Source organism: Hypanus sabinus, chromosome 6 (genome assembly GCF_030144855.1).
Source record: "Hypanus sabinus isolate sHypSab1 chromosome 6, sHypSab1.hap1, whole genome shotgun sequence".
NCBI lineage: Eukaryota > Metazoa > Chordata > Chondrichthyes > Myliobatiformes > Dasyatidae > Hypanus > Hypanus sabinus.
This window is the reverse complement of record NC_082711.1, coordinates 124506740-124520151: the sequence shown is the minus strand read 5'-3', so window position 1 is coordinate 124520151 and position 13412 is coordinate 124506740.

The following is a 13412-nucleotide window of genomic DNA, read 5'->3' as shown; positions in this document are numbered from 1 at the left end:
TTCCTTCACAGATTTTCCTTACTTTTCTCATTAACTTCTGATTTACCTTGAGTCTCTGTATTATTTTTCCTCTTAAAAATACTCCCCCGAGAAATTTATTCTTATGGATTAAAACATACTCATCAGCTAATCTAGTAGAGTCCTGCAATGTATCATTATCCCTCTCATTTAAGTAGGTCCTTAATTCAACAGGGATGCTTCTTTTAAATTCCTCCATTAAAATCAGCCCTTTCAATGTATCATAGTCCCCATTTACATTTTTAGAAGAAACCCATCTCTCAAAACACACAGCTTTATCATAGGCAAATTCCGCACAAGTTTTTTCCACAGACTCCTTCAAACTTCTGAATCTTTCTCTATACGCTTCTGGGACCAAATCGTATACTTTCAAAATATGCTTTTTCACAATTCATAATTAAGTGCTTGCGCAGCAGTTAAAGCTGTATAAACTTGTTGTGCTTTACCTTTATTTACACTCTGTAACAACACTGACCATTTATCTTTCGGCCACTCTGAAATCTGAGCAATCGTTTCAAAATGTTGGAAATAGCTTTCCACTACTGTTTCGCTAAATGGAGGGACAAATTTAATTTCTTGACTAGCAACAAACGGTTTTCTAGAACCAGAAGACTGATTCCCAGAGCTTAATTCCGTTATCGCATATTCATACTCTTTTTTTTTCTGATCAGCTTCTAACCTACAACGCTGCATGTCTACTTTACTTTGTTCCAACTTCAATTGTTCGATTTGCAACTGCATCGCTATATTACTTATTGGAAACTACTCTAAATCGATTCATCAAAATCACCCGAATCCACATAGTGTGACGCGATTTTTCTCTGTATTAGAGCCTTTGATGTAGACTTCAAAATACCTTTATGTTGCAATCTACCAGCTATCTCAGACACCTCAGTTTTTTTCGCCTTCGCTAACAACTCCGTGTCTGGCGAAGCCAGAAACTCATCCATATTCATTGTTGCCGAATACCACTTACAAGCCAATCAAACAAAAGAATCGAGTATTCCCCTTTTCCAAAACACCGATTCAAAATTTAACAAGCATTTAAACTCAGCTGATCCATCTCGGACGCAGGCCCCATTTATTGTTGCTGAATTCAGCAACAATAAATATATGAGTGAGGCAGGGGTTTTTACAACAAATAAAACATTTATTAAACACTGAAAGACAAATCTCTGAAAGTAAACAATTCACTAACGTAACCGGAAGTCAGCTGCTGTGCGGCAGCTTAATCAGTTCTTAAAGCAATGAAGCTTAAACAGTTCTTAAAGCGATGTTGCAAAAACAGTTCTTCAACGTAGTACTGCAAAAGTTCAAAATGCTTACAGTTCATTTAAGGGAGAGACTTTTTAAGACGATTTAAATTCTCTTTCACGTCGTCTTGCTGCGATTCCCAGTTGAACTACTTTTCCAAGGGAGAATTTACGAAGATGGAAAATGAAACGGCTTAAAGACACTGACCTTTCATTTGCAACACTGTACTCAATACTTTCTGCTATTTCACAGGGATTAACACGAGCACAGTCAACGAATTCCTTCCGAATGAGGATCAAAGAAGGTCGAACCTGTTTCACCGTCGAAATCGACTGTCCTCGATCTTTTAACTCCCGAACTCCGATCTTCACTCTCCACTGATTCTCAACTAGCAGTATTATAAAGAAACTGCTGGCAATGACCTATTAAACTTTAGGCATTAAATAAAACTCCACCTTTCAACTAAACTGTGTCATAACACTAAATCACGCAGTGGCATGAAGTCAAAATGGCAAATCCAGCCACGAACTGCCCCTCCTCATAGGGAGGGATCCTACTTTTATACCCTGTAAACAAAAACTGTCACATGACCTCTACTGACGGGAACATGACGTCAATCCACCATCACAAGGCCATTACCTCAATTCCAGTATAGCATCAACACCTGTCACGTGACAAGTACTCCACTGTCACGTTTCACGGTTACGTAACAATGTCAGAGAAATATGCACAATATAATTCCTGAACTACATTTCTTCCCATCCATCCAGAAAGTTAGAGAAGTGCCCCAACTAATGAACGACATAAAAATTTCCCCAAAGTCCACCCTCTCTCCAGTGTGTAGAAGGCAGCAAGATACAATCACCCCTGTCCCACCGGCAATAGCATCTGCCGTTGTATTTTTCTGTTCTGTGCTCAAGGATCTCGAGTGTCTGGGCACACAGCCGTCGATCTTCACTTCCTCGCCCCCGAGGACACACGTATCTCTTGTGTTGACATCGACTCGCCTGTCTCCAGAGCTCCGAGATCGTAGGCCTCCAAAGGCGTGCCGAAATCTTAGGCCGAGCCCTTAGTGTGCAGAACGCCGGCCAGTTGTGAACCGTTGACAACCGGTCCCATTTCCGCCAAGAACCGTAGTCAGTGTGAAACTCCAGGTCAGGGACTTCAAAAGAACACTGAAAAAGAAAAAAAAAATAGAGAAATCAAAGATACAAATGGAGCTCTTTCCGAAGATGCAAACAAAGATTTTGCCGTTGGGCCCCATTAACCCTTCTAAGCTCCGTCTTCTTTATTTACAAATACTGCGCTTTCTCACGGAACAGCTACGTTTATAGATTTCATCTTTTTTATTAGCTAATTATTCATCTTTCAACAAAGGCCAGCAACACTGACCGACCGGTACCTCTGTCTCTCCTGGTTCCCGTTCTGAACCGCCATTCAGTCCATCAACGCCTTCCTGGCTGCGCGCGCGCACACACACACACACACACACACAAACACACACACACACACACACACACACACACACACACACACACACACACACACACACACACACACACACACACAAAGAGAAATACAATGGAGAGAAAATGGTCGGGATGGAGATGGTCAAATGTCCACGCTGCTGATGTTCAAAACACGTTGAAGAAGCTGAAATCCGAGGAAACACAAGGAACACTGCCGTGTTCTTCCAGCATTTTTTGTGTGATGTTGCTGACGGAATAATATTTTAAAGGCATCTCAAATGTCGAAGGAAAATTGAGAAGAAATGTGTCAAAGTGATGTGCAGACCGTGACGGAATAAAAATTGGGCGATAAATTGGCGATAAATTGGGCGATAAAAAATGCAGCAAACCTGAGAGATAACGCTAGATGAGATACAGAGAGAGGCAGATAGGCAGACAGACAGACATATGCTAGGCGAGTTGGCAGACAGACAACCACAGACTGCTACGTAGAATGTAGGAATGTAATACTCTTGCAACTCCAAGTCTGTGGTACAGTGTGAGAGTGTGTGGTTCATTCTGTACCTGACAGTCTCCGGTACAGTGTGAGAGTGTGTGGTTCATTCTGTACCTGTCAGTCTCCGGTACAGTGTGAGAGTGTGTGGTTCATTCTGTACCTGACAGTCTCCGGTACAGTGTGAGAGTGTGTGGTTCATTCTGTACCTGACAATCTCCGGTACAGTGTGAGAGTGTGTGGTTCATTCTGTACCTGACAGTCTCCGGTACAGTGTGAGAGTGTGTGGTTCATTCTGTACCTGACAGTCTCCGGTACAGTGTGAGAGTGTGTGGTTCATTCTGTACCTGTCAGTCTCCGGTACAGTGTGAGAGTGTGTGGTTCATTCTGTACCTGTCAGTCTCCGGTACAGTGTGAGAGTGTGCAGTTCATTCTGTACCTGTCAGTCCCTGGTACAGTGTGAGAGTGTGGGCTTCATTCTGTACCTGTCAGTCACTGCTACAGTGTGAGAGTGTGGGCTTCATTCTGTACCTGTCAGTCTATGACACAGTGTGAGTGTGTGGGCTTCATTCGGCAACTGTCAGTCCCTGGTACAGTGTGAGAGTGTGGGCTTCATTCTGTACCTGTCAGTCTCGGGTACAGTGTGAGAGTGTGGGCTTCATTCTGTACCTGACAGTCCCTGGTACAGTGTGAGAGTGCGGGCTTCATTCTGTACCTGTCAGTCTCGGGTACAGTGTGAGAGTGTGGGCTTCATTCTGTACCTGTCAGTCCCTGGTACAGTGTGAGAGTGTGGGCTTCATTCTGTACCTGTCAGTCTCGGGTACAATGTGAAAGTGTGCGGTTCATTCTGCAACTGTCAGTCTCTGGTACATTGTGAGAGTTTGGGGTTCACTCTTTACCTTCAATCGCTGATACGGTGTGAGCATTTGTGGCTCATTCTTTAGCTGTCATTCTCTGGTGCACTGTGAGAGTGTGGGATTCATTCTATACCTGTCAGACGCTGGCAGTAGTGTGAGAGTTTGGGGTTCATTCTGTACCGGTCAGTCTCTGGTATAGTGTGAAAGTGTGTGGTTCATTCCACATCTGTCAATCTGTGGTACCATGTGTGATTGTGGGGTTCATTCTGTACCTGTCAGTCTATGAGAAAATGTGAAAGTGTAAGAATTATACATTTCCTTACTCTTTGTTTCAGCAGTCTGCAACTGAATCGTCACATATTATCTACATGTTTTGTTCGAACTACATTTTTCAGAACTATACTATGCCGTGTAGCTGACACATAATTTCATCATATATGTTTCTAGTTTGAATGATGATGGTTATGTTGGAAATTAGACCACCGGCCCATGCACACATCTGTTTATTATTGGATTCAGTTCGATTGTTCTCTGCACAGGTCCTGAGGTACAGTGAAAAATATTGTTTACAAACTGTTCAGTAATATTGGCAACAACTGTTGAGTTTAGATTTTAAAGTATCTGAGGTATTAGTCTGTACTACATAACTATCCAGTTTGTTCCATGTATCCATGAATGCACAGCTCACTGCATGAAGAAGTCTGACATCTCTCTTCAGCCAGTGACCTTGTTGATGGATTATTTTACAGTCGCAGCTGGTATCCACCTTACTTATGCCGTAATTGATTTGAGCAATTATATTATATGGTATTTGGTTACCCGTAAACCGGGGTTTTAAAAGGATTAATTATTTCAATCATTCTGCATAGCTCATACCCTACAGACCTGCAATATGTCTAGTCACTCTTCTCTGAATTCTCCCCAGTGCCTTCATATACCTCACAAAATATGTGGATCAAAATTGTACACACTACTCAACGTGTTGGCTCATATGTGCATTGTACAGCTAAAGAGGGTGTCTCTGGATGTGAACTTCACTGAGCGATAATAAAACCCAACGTCCTGTTAGCCTTCCTGATCGCTTCTGTGCATTGTCTAAATGTTGATAGTGATGAGTCTACAAAAATACTCAACGGTGAGTCTTAGTGTGCACTTTCTATCTCAAGACCCTCATTGTATATTTTTATCTGATATTTCTACTATAAGTAGTAGTTTTCATTTACTTTCATTGAATTTCCTCTGCCATTTATCTGCCCACATCTCACTTTTGTTTAAATCTAACAGCATTGATTCTGCTGCAGGCATGTTATCAGGCCGCCCCCTAATTTTGTGTCATCTGCAAACTGAATTGGTTTACGTTTTCATGTGTTTATTCAAATCATTAATTTAAAGTAAAAGCAGCATCGACCCAAAACTGATCTCTGCAGAAGCCCACTTTTGACATTTTCCACCTGTAAATTGATCCTCTCACCATCACGCGTTATTTTCTGTTTTTTGAGTATTTTCTGCACCCATTCGCAAAATTTAGCCCCCAGTTGCAACGTCTTGTAATTTGATTTTAACCCCTTGTCAAAATCCTTCTGAAAGTCCAATTAAATGCTATTGTTATTATAAATATCTTTTGCCTCTTTAAGAACAGCAGCATATTAATACAACATGATTTTCTTCCCCATTCTGGGTCTCAGCTATTTTTTCATCTCATTCTTTGTTAGTGTTTCTATTATCGTACATACTATACACGTTATGATTTCTGGTCTATAGTTAGCAGGGTCAGTGCGGTCACCATTCTTAGAAACGGGGCAACGTCAGACTATTTCCAGTCATTAGTAGCATCACTCATCTTCACTGAAATAAAAGCGCAAAGTGATTGTGTTTGTATTGTTAACACAGACTTCTTGAAATATTCCAGGAGACAGATTGGCTGGTGCTAGATATTTATTAGCTTTCACCCTTTTCAGCTGAAACTAGACCTCATTTTCCAAATTCATAAGCCGATTAGAGAAACCTTATTTTTCCCCTGAATTTCGTGCATATCATTAACGTATTCGCAGATGAATACTTTAGAAAAATATGAGTTAACAGTATCTGCTATGTCGTCATCTGCATCAGTTAGCATCCCACAATCATTCGTAGTACACTTAACTTCCTCTTTAACTTTTCTTCTACTACTACAGTATCTCGTAGTGTCAATATTAGCATTATCAGCAATACTCTTCTCCATGTACCTTTTGACAGTCCAAGTTTCTCTCTTGGCTATAGCTGATATATTTTCATATGCTCTATGTTTAACATTTTCACCTCGGAGCGGCGGAGGATGAGAACTGACATGATAGAGGTGTACATGATAACAAGTGGTAGTGATCGTGTGGATAGCCAGAGGCCTTTTCCCAGGTTGAAATGACTAACACAAGAGTCATAGTTTATGGTGCTTGGAAGTAGCTTCAAGCGGGATGTCAAGAGTTGTTTTTCACACAGCGGGTGGTGGGTGCTTAGAATACACTTGCAGCGAAGGTAGTATAGGCGGATACAATAGACAATAGACAATAGGTGCAGAAGTAGACCATTCGGCCCCTCGAGTCTGCACCGATAGGGTCTTTTAAGAGAGTCTTAGATAGGTACATAGTGTTTAGAAAAATCGAGGGCTATGAGGTCGGGAAATTCTAGGCACTTTCTGTAGTAGGTTAAATGGTCCACACGACACTGTGGGCCGAAGGACCTATAATGTGCTGCAGGTTTTATGCTATATGTTCATCACATTTACCCATAAAGTTCAAATACACACCCTTCAAACGATCCCTCTCATCATACTTGATAATCTGATTTTCCCTGTCCATGCTTTTCCTGTGTTATGGCACGGCAACATTTGATTATAACAAATAAAACATTTATCAAACAATGCTAAAATAAAGACCCAAAAGTAAACAGACGACTAACTTAACCGGAAGTCGGCTGCTATACGGCAGCTCGAACAGTTCTTAAAGTCGTAATGTAAAAACAGTTCTTAGAAGTAGTAATACTAAAGTCCAAATGATTTACACAGTCACTTAGGAGAGTTTTTCCTAGAAGTAACGAATTCCTCACCGACGTGACGTTACTGACGGTCCCAGCCGAAATATGCCTTGTCCAAAGGATTCACAGCGAAAGAAATAAAACGGCTTAAAGGCACTGACATTTCCTTGGCGAAATTTTTCTCCAACCCTTTCTGCTCTTTTGGTGGAGCTATCTTGGACCACAGGTTTCTAACTCCTTCCAAATGTAGATAAATTAAGGTCAAACCTATTTATCGCCGCCAACGCCAACTTTTTCCAATACTTCGGTATTTTCTTACTTCTATAAATTCTTCCCTCTCCGATTGGACTAAACTGGCAGTATTGTAGCGAAACCGCCGGCAGTAACCTTTGAGACTTAAGGCAGAAAGTGAAACTCTGCTTTAAAACAAAATTGCGCCATAACATCAAATACGCAGCAGAATAGAGTCACTGACGAATTCAACCACGAAGAGACCTGTGTCACAGGGAAGGGTTCTCCTTTTTCACCCTGTTAAAAACTATCACATGACCTCTCACTGGCGGGAAAATTACATCACTCCACCATCAAAAGACTATTACATCATGCGCATCAGAGCCTCAATTACATCATGGTCATGGGACATGCACGAGATACCCAGGGATATGTAACATCTCCCTCCAAAAAAATTGGTCTGTCATGGACAAAATTTTAAAAATTAACTATTTACAAAAGAACAATACAAATGTATAAATTTATAACATACACAGTGTACATCATATTATCATACAGCATCTTACAACTTACTATACAGTAGGAGTGTCACGTATGTTAAAATATCACTCCATAAAAAAATTACATCGTACACTCTACATCGAGATAGACAATCAGCAATCACATTATCTTTGCCTTTAATATGAGTCATCGAAATATTGTACTCTTGTAATATTATTGTAATAATCCAATTTAATAACTTTCTATTTTTAGTTTTTCATCTTACTCAGTAACACTAACGGATTATGATCATTGTAGACGATAAGTGGCTTTTGAGTTTACCAACATACAAGTCAAATTGCTCTAAGGGCAAAACAAGAGATAACAATTCATTTTCTATTGTTGAATAGTTTCTTTAATGCTCATTAAATTTCTTAGAAAAGTAAGCTACGGGATAATCAACCTCATCACCCTCATTCTTTTGCAGTAGTACTGCTCCTGCAATCTCATCGCTAACATCTACAGCTAATGAAAAAGGTTTCACAAAGTCAGCTGCCTTGAGCACAGGTTGTTGACATATCATAGATTTCAATTTCTCAAATGCTTCCTGACAAAGCAGTGTCCACACGAACTTTTCATTCTTCTTCAAGAGGTTTGTTACTGGAAGGGCAATATTAGCAAATTTCTTACAAAATTTTCAGTAATATCCCACCATTCCTAGGAATCCTCTGAGAGATTTCTTCCCAGTTGGAGCGGGGATCTCTAAAATTGCCCGAACTTTAGCCTGAACAGGAGCTACCTTACTTAATAGTTAATAGTTAAGTTAGCTTTTGAAAGCCTTTCAAAAAATTACTCCAACACAGTAATGTATGCTTCCCAAGTATCATTTCATGTAACTAAATCTTCAATATAAGCATCTGCATCTTTCAGTCTCTGAATCACAGAATCCGCTGGAATCCGCTGGAAAGTACCAGGGGCTTTCTTCATCCCAAATGGAAGAACAATATATTCATATAATCCAGACGGAGATACAAATGCAGAAATCTCTCTATTTCTATCCGTTAATGGAACACACCATTACCCTTTCAATAAATCAATCATTGTAAGGAACTTTGCTTTTCCAAATTTATCTGCACTTTCATCTACTCTAGGAATTGTATATGCATCTGTTTTCGTTACAGCATTCACCTTACTGTAGTCCGTACAAAACCGAATACTACCGTCTTGCTAGGGCACCATAACACACGGTGAACTCCAATTCGAGTTAGAAGGTCGAATAATGTTATTCTCTAACATATATTTCATTTATTTTCTCAGCAAGTTCGCATTTTTCCATGTTTATCTTATATGGATGTTTCTTTATGGGTTTGTCATCTCCAACATCTACATCATGCGAAGCTACAGTACTTCTTCCAGGAATGTCTGGAAAAAAATCCTTATAATGAGCAATTAAGTGCTTCATATGCTGTTTCTACACTGGCTGTAAATGTGTTAATTTCTCGACAATATTTTCCAGAATGGTTGAGTTTTGTAACCTGATAGAAAAAATGTTAGGTTTAGAATGAGTTTCAGATGAATCGGCCATTATGTTCCTAGTGAGATCAGAGTCATTATTATTGACCACAACAGTCATAGTAGCAGGCTGTTTTTCATAATATGGTTTTATCATATTTATATGGCAAAGATGAGTTGGCCTTCTACGAACTGGAGTTTTTATCACGTAATCCGCATGATTAATTTTAGACACAATTCCATAAGGACCATGAAGTTTAGCTTTTAAAGGATTCGTTTGCACTAGGAAAATAACCATCCACTTATCTCAAGACTTAAATTTCCTCATCCTTGCTTCTTTATTGTACCAGGTTTTCATTTTCAGCTGAGCGGTTATTAAATTTTCCCAAGCTGAGTTAAAAGCTTTATGTAATCTGCCTTTAAATTTTAAAACATAGTCCAACAAATGAATGTGTAATTCTGTATTAATCCATTATTATTTTAATAAAGCCAAAGGTCCTCTAACTCTATGCCTTGTTACGTACTCGTGACACATGACAGTGGTACCCTTGTCACGTGACTGGGGTTGAAGCTATACTGGACTTGAGGCAATGGTCTTTTGATGGTGGAGTGACGTCATTTTCCCGCCAGTAGAGATCATGTGACAGGTTTTTTTGTACAGGTTATAAAAGGTAGACACCACCCTGTGAGGAGGGGCTGTTCTTGGCTGGATTTGCCAAGTTGACTTCATGCCACTGCGTGTTTTAAGTGATGACGCAGTTTAGTTGAAGGATGAACTTTGTATCTAATGCCTAAAGTTTAAAAGGTCACTGCCAACAGGTTCTTTACGATTCTGCTCGTTCGAGAAATTAGTGGAGAGTGAAGATTAAAGTTCGGGAGTGAAAGAGAATCGCTTTCTGCGGTGAAACGGGTTTCGACCTTTGTTTGATCCTTATTTGGAAGGATTTCGTTGACTATCTTCGCGTTAATCCCTGGGTTTACCAGAAAGGATTGAAGATAGTGAGGAAGGAAAGGTCAGTGCCTTTAAGCCGTTTCGTTTCGTAAATTCTTCGTGGGCAGTTCGACGCCGGGGATCGAAGCCAAGCGACGTGAAAGAGAATTTAAACCGTCTTATAAAGTCTCTCCTTTTAAACGGACTGTGAGCATATCGAACTTTTGGCAATACCACTTTAAAGAACTGTTTTTGCAATATTGCTTTAAGAACTGTTTGGGCTGCCGCACAGCAGTTGGTTTCCGGTTACGTTAGTGTTTTTTTTTACTTTTGGGGGGTTTGCTTTCTGTGTTTAATAAACTTGTTGTTTGTTATAAAAAACCCTTGCCGAACTCATATATTTATTGTTGCCTGAATACGTAACAGCCTAAATACAAATTTAAATGTACTGACAGCTAAGGAATCCAGTATCGATTCCCTTACTGCAAATAGAAGCAAGACCATAGCCTCATCCCAATCATTTCCGTTTTCCACTCAATATGTCCTAATCATAGTACTGAAGGTAGAATGAAACCTCTCCAAGGCTCCTTGCGATTCTGGATGGTATGCAGAGGAGGTAATCTGCTCAGCTCCCAATTTATAAACTACCTGTTGAAATAATTCAGACATAAAATCAATGCCTTGATCAGATTATGTTTTCCGAGGCAACCCAACATAATTAAATAATTTTATAAGAGCCTTTATCACCGTTTTAGCTGACTATCATGTGCACTGTGTCTAGTTTTTCCAGAGGCTGTACCACTTAGGTATATAACAGCAAGTACTGATAGCAAGTTTTTGTTTTTGGTAAGGGTCCTATACAATCTATAATAATTTTGGAAAAGGGTTCACCGAATGCTGGAATAAGTTGCAGTGGGGCTACTGGAGTAACTTGATTAGGTTTACCCTCATTTTGACAAGAATGACACGTTCTGCAAAACGTCGCCACATCTGTTCTCTATCTAGGCCAGTAAAAATGCTTTAAAATCTTGTCCACGGTTTTCCTTACCATTGATGTCCAACCTAGGGTACGTTAGGGTATAAAGTTAGAATCTCATTTCGATAAACTTTAGGAACAACTACCTGGTGAACAATATTCCATTCATCACTTGCAGGAATTGTAGGCGGTCGCCACTTCCTCATCAATACCCCTTTTTCAGAATAATATACTACTTGCATCTTATCAATTTTACTGTCCAGAAGAGCTTGTTATTTAATTTGAGAATGTCTGCTCTGCTATCATCTCCCTTCCGAGACAGAGAGAAATCTTTATGGTCAGACTCCAAGAATCTTGTTCACACAATGAAGGAAAGAAAGTTTCTGACATATCATCAAAACCCGAATCCTGAGTTGATCAGTCATGGGTAACAAACTCAATCTGCACATCAGATAATATCCCTTCTTAACATGGTCAGACTCTAACAAAACGTCATTTGTGTTTATAAAACTCTGTGAGTTTACAAGTGTTTCAGTATGTTGCAAACAAGCATCTGGGACTGTTTCCTTCTCTTTCTTTTTCAATCGGAATCAGTTGGCTATTACGTGACCAGGTTTCTTTCAATAATTACAAATGGGACTAAACTGTCCTTCCTTCACAGATTTTCCTTCCTCTTTACCTTTCTCACTAACTTTTGATTTAACTTCTGGTTTACATTGATTCTTTCTGTTATTTTTTTCCTTTTAAAAGTTCTGTCCTGAGGAAATTTATTCTTGTGAATTAGGACATACTCATCAGCTAGTTTAGCAGAGTCCTGCAATGTAGCAGTGCTTCTCTCTCATTTAAGTATGTCCTTCCTTCAACAGGGATGCTCCTTTTAAATTCATTGTAAATCAGCTTTCAATTTATTATAGTCCCCAATTACATTTTTAGAGGAAACCCTTCTCTTCCACATGTGTTTTTTTTTCCACAGATTTCTTCAAATTTCTGAATCTTTCTATATATGCTTCCAGAACTAACTCATATGCCTTTAATATGTGCAATTTCACAGTATCATAATAATGTGCTTGCTCAGCAGTTAAAGCTGTATAAACCTGTTGTGCTTTGCAGTTAATCACACTGTGTAACAACACTGACCATTTCTTCATCGGTCACTCTGAAATTATAGCAACAGTTTCAAAATGTTGATTTTTTTTTTACTTTTGTTTCACTAAGTGGAGGGACCAATTTAATTTCCTGACTAACAACAAACGTTTTGCTAGAACCAGGAGACTGACACTCAGACGTTAATTCCGCCATCGCAAGTCAAAATTCCTTCTGTTTACTTTCAGCTTCTAATCAACGCAGTTCCAAGTCAGCTTCCAATTGCTTCTGTTTTAATTCAGCTTCCATTTTCTAACGCTACTTTTTCTATGTGTAAATGGATCGCTGTTTTACTCATAGGGAATTTATCTAAAATAGTTACATCGAATACAGCCGAACCAACATAGTGTTCCGCGATTTTTCTCTGAATTACACGCTTCGTTGTAAACTTCGAAATACCTTTAAGTTCCAAAATGCTAGCAATCTCAAATACATCACTCTTTAATGCCATCGCTAATAACTCCGGGTGGTGAAGCCAGGAAGTCGGCAATATATATTGCTGCTGAATACCACTCACTAGCCAATCAAACAAAATAACCCTGTTCCAGAACACCGACCAAATATTAAACAAGCATTTAAACTCAAAAAATGGTCGTAATCCCACGAGCCCCGATTGTTACGGTACAGCAACAATGAATATAGAATTGAGAAATGTTTATTATAACAAGTAAAACACTTATCAAACACTGCTAAAAACAAAACAAAAGAAAACATACGACTAACTTAACCGGAAGTCAGCTGCTATACGGCAGCTCGATCAGTTCTTAAAGCGATAATGCAAAAACAATTCTTAAATTGGTAATATAAAAACTGTTCTTAGAAGTAGTAATGCAAAAGTCCAAATGATTTACACTTCACTTTGGAGAGATTTTCCTAGAAGTAACGAATTCATCACTGACGTGACGTTACTGATGTATCTAGCCGAAATATGCCTTGCCCGAAGGATTCAAGGCAAAGGAAATAAAACGGCTTAAAGGCACTGACCTTTCCTTGGCGAAACCTTTCTCCAACCCTTTCTGCTCTTCTGCAAAGGCTATCT